This window comes from Pelophylax lessonae (genome assembly GCF_965119305.1).
Source record: "Pelophylax lessonae genome assembly, chromosome: 3".
Classification (NCBI taxonomy): Eukaryota; Metazoa; Chordata; class Amphibia; order Anura; family Ranidae; genus Pelophylax; species Pelophylax lessonae.
The window spans coordinates 270,178,883-270,203,080 of NC_138770.1; the positions used below are offsets into that span (position 1 = coordinate 270,178,883).

At 40.2% G+C, this 24,198-nt stretch overlaps 1 protein-coding gene across 1 annotated transcript in view; it reads left to right on the forward strand.

Annotated features, from left to right (window-relative positions):
- Positions 1–3,674: 3,674 nt before the first annotated feature.
- The window catches only part of NLGN1 (neuroligin 1), a 1,016,073-nt gene continuing 995,549 nt past the window's right edge, over positions 3,675–24,198 (forward strand). The window contains exon 1 of the mRNA XM_082252250.1: positions 3,675–4,063. The gene's annotated coding sequence lies outside the window, so the exon portion shown is untranslated. The remainder of the gene's footprint in view (positions 4,064–24,198) is intronic.

Genomic DNA, 24,198 nt, shown 5'->3' on the forward strand with positions numbered 1-24,198 from the left:
CCCCATCTGAACTTCTTTGAAGTTTCTCTAACCCTACTGGAACCAGACCCAGGGCAGTTTGGCTGATCTCTATTGTTAACATATGGGGTCCCCCCAAAATCCATACCAGACTGAAGGGTATAAAAGACCATACTTTCGGTCTGGTATGGATTTTGAGGGGAACCCCCACACCAAAAAACAAAAAACGGCATGGGGTCCCCCCAAATTCTATACAAGCCCCTTCTCCCTCAGGTCAGAAAAGGGGAAGGGACAAGCGAGCACCCCTCCTGGACAATACCAGGCCACACACCCTCAAGATTGGGGGATAGATGCTTTAGATCAGGGAGTTGCTCTGCACTCCCCCACCCCAAGGGACCTTGTCTCCATGTTGCAAGGAGAAGAAACAGACACAGATCATTCCCTCTGCGGGCAGGGGCTTATCGGAATCTGTAAGCCCCCTTTAACAAGGGGGCCCCCAGATACCTGACATCCCCCTATGTGAATGAGTATGGGGTACATTGTACCCCTACCCATTCACCCCAAAAAAGGCAGTGTAGTGTAAATAATGACAAGAGACAGTTTTGAGAAGTCCTTTATTAAAAAATCTTCTGCCGATCTTCTCCCTCAGGTTTTCTCGCTCTGATCTTCTCCCTCAGGTCTTCTCCCTCAGATCTTCTTCCTCTGATCTTCTTCTTCTGGTCTTCTGTGCCTCTGGTCTTCTCCACCGCCAACCCGGTCCTCCTCCGACGCTGTCTCCCGTGATTATGCCAGCTCCACTCCTTGTGGATTCTTATATAGCCATGGGACATGGTCACCATCGTTCATGCCAAACCAATTCGTTCATGCCAAACCAATCTATTAACCTTCTACGATGAAGTGAGCTGCCACTTAGATAAAGGTAAGCCTGTGGATGTGGTGTATCTGGACTTTGCAAAGGCCTTTGACACCGTTCCCCACAAACGCTTACTGTACAAACTAAGGAAGGTAGGTATGGACCATAAGGTGAGTACCTGGATAGAGAACTGGCTCCAGGGGAGAGTACAGAGGGTGGTGATTAATGGGGAGTACTCGGATTGGGCGGGTGTGGAAAGTGGGGTCCCCCAGGGTTCTGTCCTGGGACCAATCCTGTTTAATTTATTTATAAATGATCTAGAGGAGGGGATATCTAGTACAATCTCAGTATTTGCAGATGATACTAAATTAGGCATGCCAATATCTTCTATGCAGGATGTGGAAATCTTGCAAGCAGACCTGAACAAAATAATGGGGTGGGCAACTACATGGCAGATGAGATTTAATGTAGAAAAATGTAAAGTAATGCACTTGGGGGCCAGAAACCAGAAAGCAAGCTACTCACTAGGGGGGGAACCTCTGGGTGAGTCTAGGATGGAAAGGGACCTGGGGGTACTGGTAGACAACAGGCTTGGAAGTGGCATGCAATGCCAAGCCGCTGCAAGCAAAGCCAACAGAATACTGGGTTGTATAAAAAAGGGGATTCACTCCAGAAATAAAGAGATTATTCTTCCACTCTACAAGACTCTGGTCCGGCCACATCTGGAGTATGCTGTCCAGTTCTGGGCACCGGTCCTCAGGAAGGATGTGCTGGAACTGGAGAAAGTCCAGAGAAGGGCAACAAAAATAATTAGGGGAATGGAGGACATCGGCTATGAGGAAAGACTACAAGCACTGAAAACTATTCTCTCTGGAGAAGAGACGCTTGAGGGGGGATATGATATCAATGTACAAATACTGTACTGGCGACCCTAGCATAAGGAACAAACTATTTAGAGTAAGGGAATACAATAAGACACGTGGCCACTCACTAAAACTAGAGGAAAGGCGGTTTAACCTTAAAGTGCGTAAGGGGTTCTTCACTGTAAGAGCGGTAAGGATGTGGAATTCTCTTCCGCAAGCAGTCGTATCAGCGGGGAGCATTGATAGTTTCAAAAAACTATTGGATGGACACCTTAAAGACCACAACATACAGGGGTATACAATGTACGGTTAAAAGCAAACACACACACATAGGTTGAACTGGATGGACTTGTGTCTTTTTTCAGCCTCACTAACTATGTAACTATGTAACCTGGTGACATCAACCAGAGACCCCGCTCCTTGTGTTGTCATGTGTCATCATGTGATGACACAGGGGGTGGGGTCTCTGGTTGATGTCACCAGGTGGCCATGCCCCATGGCTATATAAGAAGTCACCAAGAGCAGAGCTGGCATAATCACAAGAGACAGCCTCAGAGGAGGACCGGGTTGGCAGCGGAGAAGATCAGAGTCACAGAAGACCAGAGGAAGAACACCGGAGGGAGAAGTTCAGAGGAAGAAGACCTGAGGGAGAAGACCTGAGGGAGAAGACCTGAGGGAAAAGACCTCCAAATTCTGAAAAGCCCCCTGCCCGCAGACCCCCACAGCCACTGCCCAGGGTTGTTGGTAAGAGGCCCTTGTTCCCATTAACATGGGGACAAGGTGCTTTGGGGTGGAGGTGTGCAGAGCCCCTTCTGCCCCAAAGCACACACCCCCCCCATGTTGAGGGCATGTGGCCTGGTATAGTCCAGGGGAAGGGGGGTGCCCGCTCATCCCCTCCCCTTTTCTGACCTGCCAGGATGCATGCTCGGATAAGGGTCTGGTATGGGTTTTGGGGGGGGGGGGACCTTAAGTCATTTTTATTTTTTGGATGGGGGTTCCCCTTACAGTTGTTCTTGGGGGGACGCCACGCCATTTTTTTTTTTATTTTTGCATTGGGTTCCCTTTTAAGAACCATACCAGACTCAAAGAGCCTAGTATGGAACTTGGGGGGGACCCTCATGCCGTTTTTTTTTCCATTTTGGCGTGGCATTCCCCTACAAGATCCTCAGAGCACAGGTTGCACCACAAGTCGGATCATCATGATCTGACTTGGATGCAACTTCCATTCAAATCAGTGAGCTCTCATAGGGAACTATTGATTTTGGCATGTTAAAAAAAAAAAAAAACTCTTGACGTGGCTTAACGCTGTATGCAGCGTTAAGCCGCATTTAGCAGCCTTTAGCAGTGTCAGATGTTTTTTACAGCTGTAATGCCGTCCCTTAGAACACGCTGGCCCTGGAATTTTTTTGCAGTTTGAAAATACCTATGCCACTTACAGCTTCAAAACTTTTGTGTGTGCATGAGGTCATAGAATTACATGAGGGGGGCATTTTTCAGCTGCAAAAAAAAAAAAAAAAGCCCGGAGCTTCTTAAAGTGGCTGTGCATGAGGACTTAGCCATACCCTTTTCAGCACAGCTTGCTGGACATGACCGCAGTTTTAGTTCCTATCTAGGGCTCCAAGTGCCCCAATGCACTGATCACTCCTGCTACATAAAGCAATAGTGAAGAGCTAAAAGAACAGGAGGAATAAGGTACAGCATGAGGATGAAGCTCTGCCTACTCTCAGCCTCAATCTGACATCATTAACCACACCTCCAATTGCCCCCTCCTCCATCTGTTCTATCAGCTAAAACATATCTCAGTCCTGCAGAGTAAATTATTCAGTTATTTCCTCTTTTTCTTTTAGAGTGCACACCCATTAAAGTTGCAACGTCCCCCTTTGGTAAATGTCTGTAGCCACCCCTGGGTCCTAATACTGCACAGAGCCAAGTAAACTGCTGCAGAAGCCATATATGGGCACGGAGGCGTTTGCTGCTGCTCCTGGATGTAGAGACAAGAGCCACTGGCAGACCTGTTCATTCTGATAGCTATTCTAGGCATATATTCAGAGCTTTTCCCTCTCACCCCCTCCACTTTTCTCTCCCTGGGATTTCTCTCTTATTAAGCAGTCTCGGAATCTGTGGATTTTGGCTTTTGGCACGCTTAAGTTGTTTTCTGATATTTTTTTAGATTGCTTTTTGGATTTATCTCTTTATTTTTTGGCTGTGATTGTAATAAAAAAAAAAAAAGGAGTCTTGCTGGAGCTGCTGGCTACTGATGCTTCCTTAACAACAAAGCCTTTATTCATTTGAAGTGAAGGTACAGCAAAATGCTTCGATTCAGCATCCTTCCAGCCTTTTATTAGGCTAAGTCAAGTATTTATGATTGCTGATCCTGGACGTGTACAAGGTAAGGCAGATGTAAGGTGCTGCTGTGCTGAATTCCTCTACAGCCTCATTGACAATGCTATAAATAACTTTTGTCTGTTCTCTGTATTCCACGGTCATTTAATTGTTTCATTACATTTAACAATTGTCCAGAGACTTGCTTTTAATGAATCAATATGCTTCAAAGTATAATAGGGATTATCACGTGCATGCTAAAGATAATTAATACACAGCATGCTAAAGTCTTTGTGCTGGATGCCATTAAAACCTAGAGCTTACACGTTTACATCAAAACCATTTGTGCTGAAACTCAAAGTAACATACTTAAAAGCATGATCTGCTGTATAATCCTTGACTGACGTCTTTCCATATTGTGTGTATGTGGGTAGCCCTTATGCTTATGTACTGTACAGTCAAAAGCTGGCCAGTTAAGCACATGGAGCCTTAGGCTGGTATAGTATGTCAAACATTCATGTGAAGAATTTAGACATATGTGTAAAGCAGTTGGTGCCTGCTAAGTACAAGTCAAGCGAGGGCAAGTTATGTCAGCGAATGTGCCTTCCTTATATCAAAACCATGCTGCATGCTTGTTCATCCCTGGTAATACACCACATGAACTAGCCTTCACTGTCTTCTATTGTTTTAGAAAACTGCTAGATACTGCTATGTTCTTTCTGCTACTACCATCTGTTCTCTCCTTGTACATTTACCATGAATGTTTCCTGAAAATGCTGGTGTATGAACGAAAACTTGAAACTCCATTAGGGTTATTATTTGCTAGGAGTGGAAGAGTAAAATGACTCCAAATACAAAATCATACAGATTGACTATATTGGGAATTTCTATTCAGCTCTTATCTGCAGTGTTTTCTGTTCTGACAGTTTGTCAGCTTAACTCTTTTCTACTCAGAATCTTAAATTCATAGATATGGAACACTTGGGTATTCTGCAGGCAAGCCATTGAAAGCGTGGAAGAGAGTATGAGAGCATCAAGCATGATGTAGGAGGGAAATAATACGTAGTGTGAGCTCATTGAGATATATGAATTACACAATTTGCTGCTCTGAGTCTGACCTCTTGTGTGTGACACAGTGTCTGCTTGAACAAAGCCCTCCCATTAATAACCAGCAATAGCAAATTAAACTGTCATTACTGGAAGTGCTACATGCTGGAAAATATATATTTGTAGGAGCCAAGATTGGAATTATTTAATTATTATATATTTACTGTAGAGAGTTCAGTTCAGTTCAGTGTTTGAAATAGATATTGCATAGGAAGATTTCCTAAATGTAACAACAATGTGCATTTACTTCTATGTAAAAAGATGTAAAGTAGTATAGTAAAAGCTGGGTGTATGCAAAGTTAAACATATAACAGGACAATCCATGAGCATTAAGCAAAAAATTGTATATTACGCTAAGTGTCCTAATATAATTATAAAGAAATACATTTGATCACCTAGTATGTTGTTTAGCTTCTGTAATGCTAACATATGAAAATAATAGTATTTGCGGTTTTCTGTTTTTAATAGATTAATATGCCCTCTACTTCTGAAATTCCATGTTGTCTCCAGTATCACTGATATCACTTTAGTGGAACTGAATATATGCCTACATTTTTACAGCTTTTTTCAGGGTATAACGAACAGTGGTAACACAGTAATGTAACAATGGTAATGGAAATTAAAAAAAAAATAAAAATCTTAAGAATCAACAATACTACATAGGAGCTTTGCTAAATGAGGTTTTTTTTTTTTTTTTTGCTTTTCAATAAATTAATACAATGATCCTCCCTATAGAAACGTACTGTAGATGTTATGTACTGAACTATTTCTTGTTATTTGTATAGAACTAGGGAAATGATTTCCTGGTAAATGAATTTACTTAGCTGAATGGCGAAGGCAGTATGGCTCAGTCTGTTGAATACCTCTGCTCAATACAGAACATCTTTTCACATTCACTTGCTTACTTCCAACAGGATGCAGCTGTTTGGGAAGCTGATTCTGCAGTTTGCAGTGTAATTTATCAAAGTATTTTCATTCCAAAACTGAGGCAAAAGTGGTGAATTTACCCATCTAAAGAACTATGATGTTTTTTTCCCATTTCTCTGCTGAAAGTGTAAATAATGAAATGCGATGATACTGTAATAGGTAGATAAAAGCATAGCCATAAAGCCCTCTAGTATTGCTTGTGGTTTGACCTTTTCTGTAGACACTGCACACTAGTTCATCAAACTGTTGTCACGTTGTGTTTGTGGGAAGGCCAGGTTCTTCATCTCATTCATCATTTTCTTTTTTTATTGGATTTGTAATGTGCTTACCTGAGTCATGCTTGAAAGACTATTATGCTTGAAAAGTATACTATTCTGACTGGGTATCTGCTAGAGCATAGTAAGCCTTCAATATCATTTTTCTCTCTTACTGTTTATAGGCCGTTGGCCTTTGCAGTTGCCATTAGACAGTAAAGTATTACTAAACCACTTCTGCCATTTCAGTGAAGGTGTATTCAAAGTATGGCTGATTGTGTCAATATAGTCTACGTAAAGTTACTAATCATAACACTAGAAGTACAGCCTTTCTTTTATCCATTATTAGAGAACTGTACTATTTTGGTCTAGTCGATTTAACTAAGTAGCTAAGACTATTTTTTTTATAAATAATTAAAAACATGCTCAGTATAAATGTGAATCAAATGACTTATTGACAGCCATTATAGCAAACCTGTCAAATCCATCAAAGTGGGTGGTGGCGAAGTAAAGGCACTCAGTGATGCTTGCAAGTACACATGTTCTTCTTTGAGTTTCATGAAGACCATGGGTCCTAACTTTGAATTGTTTACATGGGCTCATCTCTTTTTAAAAGCTCACCACACATGTTAAAATTTGACTGTACAATCTTCTTTAGAGTTAACAAAAACTATGTAGTGCAAGGGCCAGTCTGAATAGTTATGGACTGAATACATTGATTAGGAATGCCCTCAGCGTACTTGGTTTTAGTAAATCTACAAGAGATTATATAGAGATTCAAACTGATTTTAACCACTTTACCGCTGATCACTAGAGCTCTACTGCGGCAAAGTGGCTCGATAACGTCTGGCGACGTAGACCTACGTCGCCAGACATTCCCCTCTCTCAGCGGGAGGCTCGCTCCCGCTGTATTCAGTCACAGCGGGAGTCGGGCCAGGGGAGGAGCGGCGGTGATCTCTGCCGCTCTTCCCCGATTGTCGGGGAATCGAGTGTGGAGATCCGCCCGCTTGTGTAAACAAAGCGGGCGGATCTCCTAAGTGACAGGCAGGGTCAGATTGCAGGGTTCAGCATAGCTGAACCTGCAATCTGTCCCTGTGTCACTCAGTCCCCTCCCCCCACACACGTTAGTAAGCACCAGGCATACATTAACCCCTTGATCACCAATAAAAAGTAACCCCTTCCCTGCCAGTGTCATTTTTACAGTAAAAGTGCATATTTATAGCACTGATTACTGTAGTAATGTCACTGGTACCCCCAAAAGTGTCAAAAATGTCAGTCAAGGGTCCGATCTGTCTGCCGCAATGTCGCAGTCCCGCAAAAAAAAATCGCAGATCGCCACCATTACGCGTTAAAAAAACCCACCAAAAACGACAGAAATCTTTCTCTTAGTTAGTAAACGCTATAACTTTTGCGCAAACCAATCAAAATACGCTTATTGCGATTTTTTTTACCAACAATATGTAGCAGAAAACAAATTGGCCTAAAATGATAAAAAATTTGATTTTTAATTTTTGGGGGGGGGGGGATTTCATATCATAAAATGTGAAAAATATTGTTATTTTTTCAAAATTTACGTTTTTTTTTTGTTGATAGCGCAAAAAGTAAAAATCACACAGGTGATCAAATACCACCAAAAGAAAGCTCTGTTTGTGGGAAAAAAAGGATGTAAATTTAGTTTGAGTATGGCGTTGCATGACCGCACAATTGTCAGTTAAAGTTGCACAGTGCCGAATCGCAAAAAGTGGCCCAGACGTAAGACAGCAAAATCCTCCGGTGGTAAAGTGGTTAATCAGTATGGTCATCATTTTTTTAGAAAGTGATAACTGGTAGGCTTTAATTGCAGAAGAAACTCTATGGGATTGATTTACTAAAGGCAAATAGACTGTGCACTTTGCAAAGTACAGTTGCACTCTGCAAGTGCTGTTGCACCCTGCAAGTGCTGTTGCACCAGCACTTAGTAAATGAGGTAAAGCTTCATTTGGCAAAGAATACCCAATCACCTGCAAGTAAAATGAAAAAAAAAAAAACAGCATTTTTGCTTGCATGTGATTGGATGATGGAAGTCTGCAGAGCTTCTGCTCATTTACTAAGCTCTGGAGCAACTGCTCTTACAGAGTGCAACTGCACTTTGCAAAGTGCACAGTTCATTTGCCTTTAGTAAATCAACCCCTTTAGGTCTGTTCTGCAACTAAAGCTTCTGCCTTACCTACTAGCAATCCCCTTTTTCAAATGTACATTTTTGGCATGCCTTATGCTCCCATATTATTTAATATCTGGGTGTGTGCAGAGGAGTTACATCATCCCAAACCAGCTAATCAACATAAGCCAAACTTAGAAGAAGACCAAGGGAAAATGTAATCAGTGGCAACAGAGAGTTCAAAGACGTCATATTGAAGGTGGCATTAAGGGAGCACTTTGGGAGGCAAGTTTGCCATAATGTGCAAGTATGCTCTACTATTTACACTTGTGTAATTTGGCAAAAATCTTCCCACTTCCTACTTTAGTTCCATTGTTGAGGCTAAGCCCCACCTCTTCCAGCACTATCTCTTGTCAATCAACCGTAAAATTCCAGAAACTCAGTAGTAGCCAATGTCATATCTATGTGCTTGGAAACATGAGAGTCAGGCATGTTTTATGTATCTTAAGTGTAGTCATAAAACAAACTGAAACTGCAGCATGTTGGACATCTTTTTTATACTTCAGGGTAGACGGTAAAGTGTTAATGGTGCCATCAACTACTTGAGTTTATGAAAAAGCTATAATGCATTTCCAACAAGTACACATTCTAAGTTATTATGAACTTAAATAGAGACCAGTTTTTTTAATGTCAATTTTACATTTTTACCTTTTTTTACATAATTTGACCATTATTTTATATACAGAAATGTAGATGTATATTTTAGTAACTATCTATATATCAAGTCTTGCTGAACAAATGTTAGGAAAAAACAATTACTGAAAAAGCTGCCTAGACACTGTGACCTAATTTAAAGCCTAAAATACAAAGAGGTTTATACTTACCTGATCTGTGTAATGATATTACCCTTACCTCTTCTTTGGTGTTCCCCGCCAGGGCTGTCAACTCCTCCTTTTCTTCAAGTGTCCCCATGGCAAGCCATGTGCTATGGGCAGACCTTGACTGGGACACAAAATAGGCCTAGGCTTTTTAGACTGAGCAGCCTGGATGGGGGGCATTCAAAGGGGTGGTTGGTGGTGGGATTTTGGGTTTCAGGATGTATGATTTTGATTATGGTACCTTTTTTAGTTTAATGTGACAGATTGGGACCTATTTAGGTCACAGCTGCCATATGATCCTTTTTTTTGTCTTGCCTTTAACTCCAGTTTTGATGGTGGAGTCCTTAAAATAGTATGAAGCAACAGTGGGTTGCTCTTATCGATCCTTGGCAGGATGGTGCGGAAGGCCTTGGCTTCTCCATCCCTCCTCCTCTCTTGGCATCCTGGTTGCCAGGTGACTGATGGCTGCAGGGGGGCATGCGCAAACCGGAACTTAGGTTGCCATGAAGTGGCTTGGTGGGCAGGTGAAAGGACAGACTCTTTCTGCTCCTCCCACCATCACCAAGCATATGTGACAAGTATTGACGGTGCATGCCCGGATGGGACATCTAATTGCGGCCGGCCCTGCATGTCACAGACAGCTCTTGTTAATACAGGAGGCCTGGTGGCCCTGGCCCACTTGACAAATGCTGGGTGTGCCCTATGGCCAGTCCAGGTCTGGCTTTGGGGGTACCTGTGGAGACACGCTTCTGAGGTGGGCTGTGTGCATTCATAGACAAACACAGAGTGAAAACATCTGCAGCTAGGCAAAATGCTTGATAGATAGAGTGCTCAGATAAGTGTTTATAAATAGGGGGGGGGGCTGGAACAGGTAGGGGGAGCACTTTTTTTTTTACCTTGTACAATGTTGTTAATGCATTAAGGTAAAAAAGGGTTTTGGCTTATGACCATTTTAAGTGAGCTGCATATACCTGTGTTGATAAGCAAAGAGCTAAAAGAGTGATGTTAATAAATAGTACAGTTTGCCACTAGTAATGTTCACAAATGCAACCCTCTCTCAACCCTCTAGCTACTGCTTTTTCTGTGCAGCTTGGTCTGTTAAATTAAGTTGAAAAATAACATATTTACTGGATGGATCACCAGGTGAAAATAAATGAAAAAAGCCTGCAAAAGAAAACAAATGCAGCTACCAAAGGGGTGGTAAAATCGGTGGTTTAGCTGCACTTTTTTACCACACCCCAACCCCCTTCAGCTGCAGAAGCAGTGGGTGGGTGTGTACAAATGACATGGCTGAAATGCCATGGACATGAAAGCAGGAATTATATCCCCTGTCAAATGTGACCCATTCAAGTGAGCGGCACAGCTCTGCAAGTGCCCCGCAATTGCATGCAATGCATGTGGTTGCAGGGTGCTACTGTGGAGTTAAAGGAGTAAAAGCAGATGGTGAAGCGGTAATACAACACCTCTTCACCTCCTATCCAATATTCTCTAATGAGAGATCCAAACATGGATGGCCCTCAGAGAGCAAAGCATGCATGAACCACCCCTTATTTTCTTTGTTTTTTTTTTTTTTTTTTTTACAAATTTTTGAACTTTTTTTAACAACCCTGTTGGGGGGTTTTGGTGAAATATCAGGGGTCTAAACAGACTCTAATGTCTTACTTTTGAGACAAAAAAGGGTCTGAGGACACAGATTCCCCAATCCCTTTCTCTGCAGCCTTGGCTGCACTGCAGAGTGAATGAGCAGGAAGCATTCTGTAAAGAGGCTTCCTCTTCACTCACAAACTGAAGCTTATTAAACACATAAACACAGGTTACTATACTCCAGTTATGAATGAACACAAGAGCAATGGGTAGCAATCACTCACTGTGTTCATTCAGGGAAGGGGCCAGTAAATATGACATGTTTACCACTCCCTCCCACACTATTCATCCTAAACTAGATACCCCTCACAGCAGCTACAACCAGTGGGTGGGCGAGGAGGAAAATCTTGCAGTGCTGCATGGGGTGGGTGGGCACATAGGGGGATCAAAAACAGTGGCAATATAGGGGGTGTCAGAGCAGGGGGGAGGGCACAGATACTGGAACCGAATGATCACCTTGTGGCTACCCCTGCAGGGAGAGCCATAGGGGGATCAGTTTCAGCAATAAAGCAGTACAGCCAGCCCTACTGATCATCAGGTGCCCTGGCACCACTGTTCAACTGATGGGGCCTGGGCCCCCTACAGGAGGACTGGCCGTACTGCCTTATCAATGGCCTTGACTAAGAATTGGTAAACTGTGAAATATTACATTTTTGGTTTTGGGTTTAATACTCTTTTGAACACATCATGCAATGCCTAAGAAATCTATTGTTGTGCAAATTAACGATGTATTACTCTCTTATCATACTTTCAACTATGAAGATTTGTATGGTGGATATAAGAAATGTGCTTGTTACAGTTTACTAGCAGTTTCTACAAAGGAATGAAGGCTAGCATGCATACTGTAAACTCATGTTAAAACATATTGGCAGGAATTTATCAAAACTGGAGCAAACAGAATTTTGAGCAGTCGTCCATGGCAACCACTCAGCTTCTAGCTTTCATTTTCAAAGCTTACCCGAACAAGAAGATAGAAGCTCAATGGTTACTATGCAGAACAGTTCCAAATTCTGTCTGCTCCACTTTTCATAGATTTCCTCCAAATGGAATCTAAGAATGGAGCATGGGTGCATGATTGAGGGTTTAACCCCTCTATTTATAGATCATGTTTCATTCAGTGCAGCTTCTATGAGTGGAGCAGCAAAGTAGGAAGGACAAGTATAGTCAGGCTCTCTTGATGACAGCCTGTGACCACCATTGGTGAACAGCGGAGGATATGAACTGAAAGAAAACTAAAAGAAGAAGCATCAGCACAAATTACACATTCCACTGCCTGTAAGTTATGTCCTTTGTGATGATCTTTCTGTTTTTTTATTTTAGCTATGCTTAGGCTTTAACCACTCAAGGACCGCCCCAGGTACATTTACTGTGGCAGGGCGGTTCTTAAGCACAAAATCGTGTACCTGTACATTATTTCTTCCATCAGCTCTGGGGCACGCGCACACACCACTGGAGCCATGCTCCCACTGTGATTGGACACAGTGGGAGCCAATCGGCGGGTCCGGTGGCTGCGATGGCCACCGCCCACCAGCAATTGTTCAAGGGAATGACAGAACGGTGGTCTGTCTATGTAAACAAGGCAGACTGCTGTCCTGTCAGACAGGAAGACAGAGATCTTGTGTTCCTACTAATCAGGAACACAGATGTCTCCCTTCCTGCAGTCAGTCCATCCCCACACAGTAAGAAAGCATTCTCTAGGAGCACACTTAACCCCTTGATCGCCTCTGATGCTAACCCCTTCCCTGCCATTGTCATTTATAAAGTGACAGTGCATTTTCTAAGCACTGATCACTGTATTAGTGTCACTAGTCCCCAAAAAGTGTCATTTAGTGTCAGATTTGTCTGCCGCAATGACACAGTCCCACTAAATTTTGGCTCTAACTGATAAAGAAATTTGAATTTTTATTTTTTTTTATTGAATATGTTTTATAGCAAAAAGTAAAAAATATTGTTTTTTTTTTCAAAATTGTCGGTCTTTTTTTGTTTATAGCGCAAAAAATAACATAGAGATGATCAAATATCACCAAAAGAAAGCTCTATTTGTGGGAAAAAAGGACATCAATTTTACTTGGGTACAATGTTGCACTATCGCGCAATTAAGTAAGTTAAAGCAATGCAGTGCTGCGTAACAAAAAATGCCCTGGCCCGGGAAGGGGGTAAAACCTTTCAGGGCTGAAGTGGTTAAACACAAATGAATGCCAGATATATAGATGAAAATCTAAAATCTGTATCTAACATAAGACCAAAGATTTATATAGCTTTAAATATATACAAGCTGTAAAAATCCAGTCGTTCGTTTCTTGCAATATTTCCTACCAACTCTTATGATGTTAGACTATGTTATGGGTCATCTGTAGAGCAAATGTAATATAATTTGGTGATAGCATATTTCTTTCTTGTTTTTTTTTTCTCAGAAATTATTTTTTCTTCTTTTTTTCTGCTTTTTTATACTTGGCCCTTATTTGTACCTGCAATAAACATCAGTGTTAAAAGATGTGGAAACGGTATTGCCATGCAGTAGGAGAAAGAGCAATTTATTGCTTCTTTTTTGGTTCCTCCGAGGTTCTTTGCTTGCCTGAGAATCTTAGCATTTGGAGAGATGGAAAAAGCAGGCATCAGGAGCTCAGACACAAGTGAAATAGACTGAGAAAAGGATTGCCAGATGCAGCGGTTATAAAAAGAAGAAGCATAATTAGGACTAGAGGAAATGTTTCTGTTAGGAGGGGCGGGTGAAAGAAAGCAAAATGACACAAAGCTATTGAATTGAAGTCAGAGTCAGCACACACATTGTATTCAGGCGGTGACTTTCTACAGAGCTGTCTCACATGAAGCCAGTTTGATGTCATTTCATTTATGTTTCAATTAATTTTAATTAATTTATTGTGGTTGCGTTTGAAGCTCCTTTTGCCTCATTTAGCTAGAGAACAAAAATGCAAATGTTGAAAAGACGTGATCCATCCACCATTATTTATCTCTTTCTTGCTGTTAGATAAGATGAAATAGTTAAATCCCAGAATGGCTTATGTCAAGGAATTGGAATGTATTGATCCTCTTCAGAGCAGCATTATTATATGGGGTGGGCAAGAAGAAGAAGGAGCCATTGCCAAATACCAAGGAGTTCGGGACTTCATCAAAATCTTAATCAATAATCTTTTACAGGTCTTGAATCATGGACCATTTTAAAAATATGGCTCTCCTAATTAAAATTACTTCAGACATAATTCTATTTTTTGGACATTAGATTAATTTATGATAATATTCAAGCTGTGTTGCCTGTTTCTGAGTGGAAATTAAAGTACTGGGGCAAGAATATGTAGTTGATATTAAAAGGTCGGCCATTTGATCTGTTAATCAATACATTTCTAACCACACATTGTACAATCCGGCTGTACAATCTCCTTTGAATCTATCAACAACTATATTGAACAAGGGCCTGATTATCTGGATACAAATTGAATGAAAAGTGTTAGGCTGGTCTTCATTTTACATAATTTTGGTAAAGTTAAAGGAGATTGCCTTCTCAGAATTGAATGTGTACAGTGAGCTTTAAAGTGTTTGTAAACCTCAGACGTGAAATATGAACAAAGCATATCCCTCTATATCCCAGGTCTCAAACTGAGGGCTTTCCAGCTGTTGCGGAACTACATGTCCCATGAGGCTTTGCAGTTACAAGTATGACTCCCATAGGCAGAGGCATGATGAGACTTGTAGTTCTGTAAAAGCCGAAGGCCCGCCAGTTTGACACCCCTGCTCTTTATTGTGTACTCAATTAAAATCACTAAGTGTCATTTTATTCTGTTGCCTCATTCCTCTGCTATCAGCATGAATCTCTTCTGAAATGTTTTTGTGACACCAAGACAAAAATGGTGACAGGGGAACGAGCTCCAGCTAGTTGACAGTCTCAGCTCTGTTCCTGTGTGTTGTGTGAAGGGGGGGGGGGGGTGAGTCCCTTCCCTCCAATCAACTTTCAGAGCTCCTCTCGCTGACTGTAACTTCAGCTATCCGCCCCCTTTTTTTCTGAACTGTCAGACAAGCTTATAAATTCAGCACTTTGAACTGATGTAAAGAAGAGAAGGCTGAAGATAGACAGATACAAGTTATGTAGGAGGATTTGTTTCTTCTCTGTGTATCATCTGAGGATAGTCCCTTCACTGGGTATATGTAAAGGTGTACAACCACGTTAAGCTAAATTCACATCTACAGTAAAATGCACAATATCGCAAAGCATAGTGAAGTATGGACTGCAGCATGGTGCCTTTCACCCCCAACTTATCACAACTCCCGTTCATTTAATATGCTAGAACGCACAGATGGGAACTGATCATGAAAAAAAAAATGTGCTCATCCATTAAAACCTGCATTGTCATGTGTCGACAGCCTATTTAAAATGTATAGGCTGCCTTTTTGCAATGCGTGTTATTGTGTGCAGTAGAGCTCTGCAAAAGTCTGAAATTCATAAAGCTGAATTGTCGCTATAAATTTGGAATTTTAAATCGCTAATATTGTATGGCATAGGTTCAATAAACTCAAAAATATTTATGGTGATCATACGTTGTACAAGTAGTGATTTGTGAATATTCTGGGTATGGATGATCACAAAAAGTGATTGGTCATCTTTTAAAGCTGTAGATAAATCTGCTTATATTTTGCATTCCCTGGTTCCTTCTTCCCTGCCTATCAACATGTTAATGAAAATTGTAAATAAAACCTTAGTCAAAGCCTTATTTTATACCTAATATTTTATCACTGTGTCTTTGTGGTTCTCAATACAATCCAAACAGATCATGACTAGTGGGAAGTGTCAGCAGAGTGCTGTACGTAACTATTTTTTTTTTCCATCAAAATAGTTTATTAAAGAGTAAGAGAAAAAGGAGTTTACAAACATTTGCTCTAATGAGCGCATTAAAATATAACATACAGGTTGTTTTTTTTTTTTTTTGGGTACGTAACTATTTTATACCAATATTGTGTCTCTGTGTTTCTCTATGCAATTTAAGCCGATCATGGCTGGTGGGAAGTGCATGCAGGGTACATAGGTTCCTAAAACCATCAAAGCACCCTGTCTCAGTACTACTCTTAATAGCCCTTAGCTCTGATGCAAGCAGCGGGTTGGCTCTTGGGAGGAGTGATACAAATATTAAAATGCCTTGGGCGGATGGCAGCCAGGAGAAGTGGAGATTCCTAGACAGACTGCATTTGCATGTAGACTATCATGGGGGATTTACACAGCTCTTTAACACAGTATAACTCTATCTAGCAGGGCAGGAGACCTGAATTTCCAGTAGCACTTACAGATCTTTGCCCAGTTTGTGACTGTGCAAGGAAAATCAGCTGTATGAATAGTTCATCAATCTGCCTCTCTGCTCGTTTCTCATATAAGTATGCTCCTTACACTGCAGAGCAATTGATTGGCTCCTTATGTTGCTTCTGTATCTCCAAATGTAGGTACAAATACCTAGACAAATGTAGGTAAAAAATAACAATGAAATGATGCATTAATGAATACAAAGCTGCATTTAATAGCATCCCTCAACCACTTGCTGCCAAATCACATACCTGGTACATCATTTGACTTCAAGTGGTTGTACCGGGTGATGCCTGCAGCTGTAGGCATCATCCTGATACCATTTTTTAGAGCCAACGCTCAGCTCTCTTGTAATAGCATCCAGAGCAGCTAACTAGCCACTTGGTGGCTATTACAGGCTTTGGGAGAAGATTCCCCCCCCTCCCACCGCCTTCTGTGGCTCTCCCTGGCTCTCCTGTCCCACTGGGAGACCTGAGCTACTAGCCAGCCCCTCTGCCAGCTAGTCAGAGACCCATACAAAACTGGAATCAGCTTTGATCGGGACTCCGCTATGGTAACCTGGAAGCGATGGCATGACATCACTTCTGATTTACGGGGATGTCAACGGCACCATCTTTTGAAAATTGAAATCATTCAAAAACGCTATTCTTGGTGTTTTGAATGCTTTCAAGTGCATAGGAGGGATTTGGGGTCCTATATACCCTATACCCCTCCATAAAAAGTATCTGTCACATGCCTTTTGCTGTCACAAGGATGTTTGGGGTTCTAAGTAATTTTCTAGTAAAAAAATATGATTTTCACATGTAAACAAAAAGTGCCAGAAAATGCTTGGTCTTCAAGTGGTTAATTTGAGTTTGTGTCAAGCCCAAACTACACACTAATAACACAGGGCATACATAAATTTTTTTGGTCCTAAATGCACACGCAGCTGCTCATTAAAGGGGTTAATACTGATTTATTATAAGGTTTTTTTATTTGTTTTCATTTTTTTTTTTTATTTTGTCTTCTTGAGGTCAGGCAAACAGGTAAAGTGAAAGCCTTTCTTCATCCATACGATCGGAGATGAGGACATATCCAAAAATAATATTACTAGAATCCATCTACGTCCAGTAATAAAGTGTAATCCAATGCATTTTGCTGGAATTCCTTCTACAGATGTTTGCAGGGCTTATGCAAGCTTTTTGCCTATAGGGATTTATCTTCAGGTTATCCACAGGTATCAAGGTAGTTCAGTGTCAGTGTGATAGTAGACAAGAATAGCAAAGCTTTTTCATGCATTGATGCCCAATTCTTCTTTATTTTCTCGCCACACTTTTTCTTTGTCTAGTAAGATTAAATTCATACTGCTTTTAATTTAAATCCTAGCACACTTCTGCACTATTTCCAGGCAACGCATCTCTAAAGAACATGTTCATTATTTTGCTCATACATGAAACTCAAGCTCATGCTTGAATAAACATTATTTTTCTGTGTAGGCTTAAAATATCCTTTGCATACCCATTTTAAACACACCATACACAGGAGATGATTGACTAAATTTAAATTTTTTGCAAGTGAATATTCCTTTAGCTTCGTAAATAAGGTAAAGATCTGTTGACTTCTATTATCTAATGATGTGCAATCAAAAATATATTATTTTATTTTCTTATATGTGATTGGTTATTCTTTTTGAAGTGCTTTTTCAATGCATTCCCTAAGCTAAGGGAAACTTCCCTTGCAAAGTGAACAGCCTATTGCCTTTAGCAAAGCAACCCCAGAGAGTTAATTGGAATTTCAGTTGTTGGTATAGACAATTTATTGTTGACACATTCTCACAGCTGCCAATTTGATTTATAAGAAACAAAGTGGACCATAATTAGAAACATTGTAATTAAATAGGAACCAACTCTAAAACACTAATCAAATTTTCTGTTTTCAGTGATATCTTATTTTTTTTTTTTTTTTTTGCTTGCAGTATACTATAAAATGAACAGCTGTTATATGTTCATCTCTTTCTTCCAATGATATGGAATGAGGAGCAAATGGAGATACAGTACATGGGTAACTAAAGCAAAAAAATGCATATTAGCAGTGCATAGTTAATTTCAATGTTTTTTATGGATGCACTACCACTTGTCTATGCTTGAAGACTATATTTTAAATACGTCTGTACATTATTATAATAAAATGCGCTTGAAGAGATTCACATTTAGTGTTCTTACTCTTTGTATGCTTATTTTTACCCCAATACATGGCAGCATGTGTTGTTTTTAGTATTGGGGGGGCAGCCTCCTACATTGGTGGCCAGTGGAAGGAATGGTCTATTACATTGGTGGTTAGTGGAAGGAATGGTCTATTACATTGGTGGTTAGTGGAAGGAATGGTCTATTACATTGGTGGCAAGTGGAAGAAATGGTCTATTACATTGATGGCCAGTGTAAGGAATACCCTATTACACGGATTGCCAGTTGAAGGCATGCCCTATTACATTGATGGCCAATGGCAGGAATGCCCTATTTCATTGTTGGTCATTTTAGTGCCTCCTGCTAAATTAAGTTGGTACCAAAACTATGCTGGCACGATTATCTTAAAAAAACAATTAGCCGCTGCTCACTGATCAAGATTACAGTATAATGCTATTACAAAAGAGAGGGTTTTTCCTCCCCTGCACTCACCTTGACACAGTAGTCACAGGAACCCCAATATCATAGTGTGGATAGGCTGTACCCCTATGTGTTGCCAGCCAAATCCACGCCTATGTCCCCAGCCAGGAGAAAAGAGTGAGTGATATCCTATGGATCAGTAACACATGTTGTTAGTAAAACACAAAATATTAATAGTTAATAAAAGTTTCACTTTTTTCAAACCCCCACACATGTACTGTAAAATGGCTCGGTCTTTCAAAATGCATACACCTTAGGGAATGGAGGCCTTTTCAAGCAACACTGTCATCTTTGTTAAAAAGTGTACACTGAGTGTATTTTATGGAATGTGAATTAAATATACTTTGTTAGGGTTATTGTATAATATATTAAAATCATATAGTATGATTTAGCTCTGTATAATTAAATAATTCATATAATATCATTTTCTAAAGCAAGTAATCCCCTGATGATTAATGGGTCATATTTTCTTGAAATACATTTTACAGCTCAGATAAATAGCCCCCAATGGATTAAAAAATTGAACATTATGTCTAAACTGCTGATAACACTTAACTGTATGAATACAGCTGGGCTGACATAATTTACTTGATTTATGTGGAATGGGCTAACAAGTTGTGTACCATGAGAGCTGATTAACAGTAAATATATCAAAATTATGCTGTTTGAGTCAAGGGAATCAAAATTGCTCTGGTGTATGTGTGCTGCATCAGCAGAAAGATTATTGATATATTTTGTATTTCAATTGAAAACAATAGGTTTTATTTGGATTCTTGGCAATTCTCGCAGCTACCTTTAAATTACACAAGAGGTTAAAGGCCTTCCAAAATACATGGGCTGTTCTCTAATAAGAAGAGGCACTTATTGGAATACATGTCAGGGTTTCTCAGCTTACAAAATTAACTTTAGAAAAGAGAATTCCATAGAGACCAATGGGTTTGGCAGTCATTGCTAGAACACTTTCTACAAGATTCTTGATGTTTGCAAAATAAACTATATCCATTATTTGTGTAATTCATTTAGTATTATATGTTATAATTGTATGTAGAAAAATATTTGTACCATATTTTTTAAAGTAATGCAGTCTAATGTTGATTCAATCTAATGGATGGTAGGCATCAAGGCACAACTTACTTAACCACTTGAAGACAGACGTGTTAAATCACTTTCCTGCTCAAGCCATTTTTTAGTTTTCTCCGTTATACATTTTTTGGTGGTTTTAAATCACCATTAGGTTTTATATTTGTTTCTTTATGAGGAAAAAAGTCAGAAAATATAGAAAAAACTGTTTCCTCTAGTTTCTGGTATACAACTTTGCAAATGAATAATCTTTCTTAATAAATGTAGGCCAGTATATTCTTATTCTTCTACATTTATTTGGTTAAAAAATATAAATAAATAAAAAATCTGTGTATATTTTTTAGACCGTGCGGCAGTTATAGAGTCTAATTTTAATAATTTATAAATTTTCTAATTAATCTAATTTCTTGAGACCCTTATATGCTAGGACCCCCAAAAAGTAGGGTAGAAGCTCCAAGGTATTTAGTAAGAAGCATGGGAAGCTTTTTTATTTCTCACACACAGTATAGACACACTTGCAATTACTCACTTGGTCAAAAACACATTCCTCAATTCCTCCTGAGAATGCAGATACCATATGTGTTTGACTTTTTCATTGCCTATACGCATGGATGAGACCAAAATCCAAGGAACACCTTCAGGCTTTCAACAGCCATATATTTTTGCATCTGATTTCCTGACTTTCAATCACATTTCCTGATGCCCTGAAGTGCAAGGACTGAATAAACATTTACAAAATTACCACATTTTCTAAAGCAGACCCTGCAACATATTTACTAGAAGGCATAGTGTATTTTTTGAAGATTTACCAGTTGCCCCAATTAAAAAAAAAAAAAAATAGATAGAAAATAAGAATGGGTTTTATAGGCAAATTGTCACTTTAACAAGATATTTCCCACACAAAGCTTGGGTATTCTTAACATTATACCCCAAAGCATATTCTGCCATAAATCTTGAGTACCAGAATACCACATGTGTGAGACTTTTTCAATGATTGGACTGATTATGTATCAGAAAAATGGTGAAACTAGCACTGGTTTGGCTATCAATTAAGAACATTGCTGCTGGCTGCACTGGTCTGGCGAAACTGACATTGATGTGGCTAGCAATCAGTAACATTGTTGCTGTCTGCACTGACTCTGGTGACAATGGCACTGGTGTGACTATCTTTTAGGAACACTGCTGCTGGCTAATTGGTGTGTTGGGGATTAGGGACACTGTTGCTTTCTGCACTTGCTTCACACTGGTACTCGTGTGGCTAGTGATTAGAAACACTGTTGTTGGATTGCACTGGTCTGCTGTGACAGGGATCAGGAACACTGTTGCTGGCTGCACTGGTCTGGTGACACTGCCACTAATGTGGTGGTAATTAGGGACACCAGGCTCCAATGCGATAAAATACTGCTCTGCGTTTTTCAAAAACGTTTTTTGGCATTCACAAAAAAATGCTCCCAAATACTGCATGCCAGATGCTTTTGTGAATTGAACCCATAGTCACTGGCTTACACTGGTGAGACTGGACTGAATTTGCTTGAGATAAGGAACACTATTGCTAGCTTAACCACTTGCTGACTGCCCTATAGAAGTTTTACTGCTATAGGGGGGCCACTGTACACAGGATCTCGTTTATTCGCTTCCACATTGCTTATGCACAGCAGGAGACGATCGTACCTCGGAGGTACATCGGATTCTATGTCTGTCGGCACCCCCCTATTGTTCGGTATAAAGGCAGAACAACGGTCTGTCTATGTAAACAAGACAGACTGCTGTTATGACAGAAGGGAAGGCATGGATCCTATGTTCCTGCAAAGCAGGGGCAAGGATCCATGTCATCCCCTAGTAAAAGCGCGTCCCGCACTGCAATAAAACACCAGCTAGGCACACAGATAACCCTTTAATCATCCCTGATTGTATCCCTTTCTCAGCCAGTGTCATTAGTACAGTGACAGAGCATGTGTTTAGCACTGATCACTGTATTAGTGTCACTGTTTCCCCAAAAAGTATCAGTTAGTGTCCGATTTGTCTGCCGCAATATTGCAGTCCCACTATCAGTCATTGATCTCTGCCATTACTAGTAAAAAAAAAAAGATAAATTCCATAAATATATCCCATAGTTTGTAGGTGATATTACTTTTGCGCAAACCAATCAATATATGTTTATTGGGATTTTTTTTTACCAAAAATGTGTAGCAGAATACATATTGTTCTAAATTGAGGAAGAAATTTGATTTTTACATTTTGTATTGGATATGTTTTATAGTGAAAGTAAAAAAACTTTTTGTTTTTTTTTCAAAATTGTTTGCCTTTTTTGTTTATAGCACAAAAATTAAAAAACTAAGATGTGATTAAATACCACCAAGAGAAAGCTATATTTGTGGAAAAAAGGGCATACATTTGGGGACAGTGTCACAGGACCACACAATTTTTAGTTAAAGTAACACAGCGCCATATTGCAAAAAATGGCCTGGTCATGAAGGGGGGTAAACCTTCTAGAGCTGAATTGGGTATACTGGTCTAGAGACAGTGGGACTGGTATGGTAAGTAATCAGAAACACAATTTTTGTTTTGCTTACATTGGTCTGGTGACATTGGGACTGGTGTGGCTAATGATCAGGAACACTGTGACTAGCTTACACTAATGTGGCAACACTGAGAATGGTTTGGCAGCAATCAGGAACACTGCTGCTGGCTTCCACTGGTCTGGTGACGCTGTGGCTGGTGTGATTAGCAATCATGGATACTGTGTTTGGCTGCTCTGGTCTGGAGACACTGTACTGATGAGAACAGCAATCAGGGACATTGTGGCTTGCTTCCAGTGACACTGTGTTGATGTAGTTAGTGATTAGGGACACTGTAAAAAATGTTGCTGTTGACCATAGTTAGGAAATACTTTGTTTCCTCTCACAGCCAATCAGTGTATGAAATAAAACAGAGCAGTGGCTGTAAAATGCAGACTATGTTTACATGTGTGACCACTGTGATTGGTCATATTGGTCATATTGGTCATATATACATATTGGCTCTGTACCCAGCTCTGTGATTTGCCATGTCCATTGAACACAGCAATCACTAGCATCCATGAGCATCACAAAGGGAGGCCATTTTGGTCAACCTCCCACCCTCAGAAAGCAGCCACCAGGTGGCTAAATAGACGTTGATGCCTTGCCCATGAAAGAAAAACTGACAGCATCTTTGAAAAAGGCAACCACTGAGATTCTTATTTACACCTTACCTGAGCTCTCTTGCAGCTTTGGCTCCAACAAGCACTGAGATCAGCTATGTCAGTGAATCAGGGAAAGGGTGACATGCCCAGTTATGGGACATAGTTCACACCCAGGCACTGTCACAGGGTAGTGGGTCACATGTTCTGGCTGTTGAGGAGCAAAAAGCATCAAGGAAGCACAGGTAGGGGTCAGAGGGGCCTTTTTAACAGCACAGTTATCTTATCCTGTTCTTTTAACCTAGAATTCCGCCAGAACATTTCCTCTTTACTTTTGGATATAAGGGATATGAACCTCTGCCAGATTTTTAAGGCTGTCTTTATCTTTTTGGGGGGAGATTTACCATCACTTCTACTGCACTATGATGGTGACAGGGGGTAAAGCGAGCCTTAGTCAGAGGCTCGGCCATGGATTTACTGCTGTCTGTTTCATTATTCAGAAGATTTTCCCTTTGTTCCTGGCTTAGTCACATTGTGTGCTCCAGAGAGTAATGGGGTGTCATCTGTGTGGGATGTGATGGGAAATCTTCCTAACAAGGACACAAAAAGAAAACCTGACAAGTTGTAACCCTTCACAATTCTATCTAAATCTAAAAGAATGTTTGACTGGAGTTGGGCATTAATCCTAGTTTTCACCAAATTAGTGGTTTGAGCTTTTCTCGGCAAAGGATACAAATATAATATTTTAGTGGGTACATGCTCATGTAATCCTTGCACCACTTATAGCTATAAATATTATACATGTGCATTATATACAGCACAGCTGGACTTGCTCAGTAAATATATGCAAAGGCCAAAATTGAGTAAAGAACCTATGATAACTAAAATTTGTTTTTTCTGTAGAAGAATCAGTTAGATGTGTTTTGTGGATTCATGCTATTTATTTATCATATATTGTATATACCCTGTGAGCTGTAAGAAATAGCATGCGCTTCTCCCAGCTGTCATGGTAGAAAACAATGAGAATTCAAACACTAGCAGCTTGAACTTATTAACTTTGAAAAATCT